Genomic DNA, 3,901 nt, shown 5'->3' on the forward strand with positions numbered 1-3,901 from the left:
CACTCAATAAATTCTCTTGTGCTTCGTTCCCTTCTGAATTGTGTTGTATTGATAAGGAGTTATCACAAAGCAAGTCTGTTTAGTTGTGCTATCTTACAATCAATATATAGTAAATGTAAGTTAAAGTGTTGCCGATGTAACCGGTTAAAACTTGGAGTGGCGATGAGGTCTTAAAATGTATGGTAAGAGTCTTAACAGGTATTAAATTTAACTCCATGATTCCTGTATATACCCTGAGGCTTTTCAGTATCCTCTGCTGATCTCTTTGCTTCAGAGAGTAGAAACATCCGAACATATTTCCTTCTCTTGAATTTCAGACTTTTGTGCCGTATAAAACCGGCACACGTATTCACTGGAAAAACTCTACAAATCCAGTAATGCCATGTGCTCCCAAATTGTCTGCTCTAGCAGTCTGCGCGGTGCAATAAAAATTCCTTGGCTTTCCAAAACAGAAGCAAGGACTTTTTCATATCCATACGTCCGAACATCGTCTGATCTGCACAGTACAGCCAAATATATGGAAGACAGTGACGAATTATAACCTGGTGGTAACTTGGCGAGAATCCAATATACAGCACAGATCTTGTGTTTTTTTTCTGGATGTGCCAAACGGCTTGCAGATCTCAAAATCATCCACATACCATTTCAGCAATATTCGCAATTCGCTACCTGACATAAAATTGTTGCGCTTGAAATGCATACCATCCCGATAAGACGTGTAGACCTTTCCTTCTTGTCCTAATTCCAATACTGATTATCTAAAGCTGTCAAGAATGTAACTGTTACTTAAAAGCAGTTGCAAAAACTTTAAAATTGGAACATACGGCATTGTTTTGTTAAGTCTGTCATCCAAAAGTTCTTCTTAGCACTGAAGCGGAAACCCCCACTGCCGCCAAATGGGGATTTTTATATTTCTTATATTTTGTGTTGAAGAACCAACCAAAATAAAAAGGAAAAGTACAACACCTCTGTATCACCTCTCTGTGCAGACTCTTCTGTAGGCCTTTCTGTAGATGTGGACTCATAAGTGCACTAATAACTTAATTTGTATCTACTCAAGAGCCTATTAGTTCTAAGTATTTCCTCCAAAAGACAGTCATCTGAGAGGGTTTCGTCACTGTAATACCCATTTGTTTCCATTGCACAGGACAAAGTGTCGCAATTTCTTCCCTTTTGATGAAAAAAAAGTTAGAAAAAGTGCACTTACTGCACATGCTTCAGCCAGCACTTGCTCAGGAACAGGTGAACGTGTTGGTGTATTGAGTAAAACTGCACAAAAGGGGAAAACACAATGCCATTACACTCTAAAAAATGAGATCCATAGCTCATGGTGACACATTAGCTGTAAATAAGTTTAGCAGTTTTCACTTTAAGTCAAAGCAATCCATCACTACTCAAGATTTACCATAATTAAAGTATAAAGTAGTAAAGATTACCACTTTGCAGAATATTCTTGTATTTCACTTCTACTTGTTCCCATGTTCTAGTGGGTCGCGTGGTGGCTCTGACATTAAAGATGATAAAAGTATTTATGAAAGTATTAAAATACAAAAATATATACTGAAATAAGTGATAAATGCAAGTGGTGACCATGTTAGTTGTTTTTAATTTGTCTGCTACTTTTTGCCAGCCCTCCCTCCTGGATTTTGCAGACTTTGAGGTTAAATTAAACCTTCACTTCAAGAATAATCTACCACAAAATGTTACCAAATTTAAGTCTGTATTCTGAAACATTCAGGAATTACAGTAATTTAAGTGTTTTTCCCCCTTCCTCTATTTTCACGTATGCTCTAAAAAATACACATGGGTTAAAGGGATAAAGCAAAACAACATGAACCGATTTCTATGCACTCTTGTGATTTTTTTTGACTGAACGGGACTTTTATTTTGGTCTCGAGACGTGACGTCACAAGGCCGCGCTGCTGCATCTAAAGGTTGGTGTTTTTAAGCTTTTAAAGCGTTTGCTACAAACCGTTATGGTATAGTTTTTAAAAGCGATGTAAATGGCGTAATTACACTGACTGTAGTGCTGTAATACTTTATCTATTACATGAATTAACGTAGTTTTCATGAGTAAAGCGCGTCCGTACGATGATGAACAGAAAAGATGCGTCTCATGTCGCTCCATATATCGTGAATCAGTTCATCATACACACGAATTCAGTCACTGTAAAGCAGTGATGGAGAAACAGCGCTTTTCCCAACTCCGAGTCAATTGAATCAAATGCTTCGCAAAATGATTCAGTGATTCGAATCTCCGACTCCTGCAGCTCAAAATGCAACGAGAACAAACACAGCTTTAAAAAAAAAACAATTGTAAATGTTTTCATGAAAGTATACTATTTTAAAATGATTTACAAGTTATTAAATACCAAATTTAAACAAAAAAAATGAGTGTAATTTTTTCCCCCCATTCTCTTAAATTGTATTGCTGGATTTTTTTTTTTTTATAACTAGGTCATTAAGGCTATTAACTAAGATTAACCACATTAACTCTGTCTCCCTTACTAGTGTGCTGACTACTGAACTAGGGAGCTGATTGAGACACCCCAGAGATTTAGATTGGGTTTATTTTACTTTGTTAATTATTCTGATCTTAAACACAGAAAAACTCCTGCTGAAGCGAGAGTGAAGACGTGAAGATTGAAGAAGCTTTCAGAGTCAAACATGAAGATACTGAGGAACAAACAGGTTGATTTTCATTCTCAAAGCTGAACTCAAAAATACAATGAATGCACGTTTGTCTATATTTGTTCTTCATTTAACAAAGGGTTTTTATAATGAACTGCATCATAGATGACTTTAATCAAACTGTTTGAGTGTTTGTGAGTGACACAAATTAGAACAGTTGAAATGACAAAAAAAACGTACTTTATCAGTACATTAGACCACCGAAAGATGGTCTCGGTTCAGTTTGCTTTAAAGGCAGGGTCGTGATTTGGTTCAAAAACATTTTTTGTTATGCTAGTTGAAAGTCTTTTATATTTATTTATATCATCTGCGGAAGGCATAGGCAGGGTTGGGGAGTAACAGAATACTTGTAACGGCGTTACGTAATCAGTATTCAGATTAGTTACATTTTGTAAAAAGTGGGAATACTATCAGAATTACAGTTGTTTAATTTAAAATTAAATAAATTAATATTTTGACATAACACTATAAATTTAGCGCTGTTTCATCATAGTTCCTGGTAGAGCCCTGCACGGGCCTCAAATGGCACTTTTCCACTGCGTGGTACGACTCAGCTCGGCACGGCACGGCTCGGTTTGGTTTGCGTTTCTATTTAGACATTTATTCAGGGCCTGAATTTCATTTTTGAAAATGAATTCCCCTCTTAGGTGACTTTTGTGAGAGGGGATTTTTTTTAATTTGAGGGGTGGAGTGGGAGAATTTTTTAGACATTTTTCGAAAATATATATTTATCTCGTCTAAATGTTTGATCATGTACTGCAATTTTGTACTGACAATTGTGCATTTATTGCACAATAGCTTACACACAGCCTGATTTTGTGAGCTCTATGTGAGGCGGCCTTTTACACCAGGTTCACATATACAGGTGCATCTCAATCAATTAGAATGTCGTGGAAAAGTTTATTTATTTCAGTAATTCAACTCAAATTATGAAACTCGTCTATTAAATAAACTACTTCAGTTTGTGTGCATTGAATTTAAGTCTTTGGTTCTTTTAATTGTGATGATTTTGGCTCAAACCCACCAATTCACTAGCTCAACAAATTAGAATACTTTATAAGACCAATAAAAAAAAACATTTTTAGTGAATTGTTGGCCTTCTGGAAAGTATGTTCATTTACTTAAATTCAATGCACACAGACTGAAGTAGTTTAATACATGAGTTTCACAATTTGAGTTGAATTACTGAAATAAATGAACTTTTCAACGA

The 3,901-nt window shown here is 35.8% G+C and overlaps 1 protein-coding gene across 1 annotated transcript in view; it reads left to right on the top strand.

Moving 5' to 3' along the window:
- Nucleotides 1-2,674: 2,674 nt before the first annotated feature.
- LOC107681338 (gastrula zinc finger protein XlCGF57.1-like) overlaps nucleotides 2,675-3,901 on the top strand; it is a 4,988-nt gene continuing 3,761 nt past the window's right edge. The window contains exon 1 of the mRNA XM_016477617.1: nucleotides 2,675-2,691. The gene's annotated coding sequence lies outside the window, so the exon portion shown is untranslated. The remainder of the gene's footprint in view (nucleotides 2,692-3,901) is intronic.

Source organism: Sinocyclocheilus anshuiensis, unplaced genomic scaffold (genome assembly GCF_001515605.1).
Source record: "Sinocyclocheilus anshuiensis isolate Anshui unplaced genomic scaffold, SAMN03320099.WGS_v1.1 scaffold2498, whole genome shotgun sequence".
In the NCBI taxonomy this organism is placed as follows: domain Eukaryota; kingdom Metazoa; phylum Chordata; class Actinopteri; order Cypriniformes; family Cyprinidae; genus Sinocyclocheilus; species Sinocyclocheilus anshuiensis.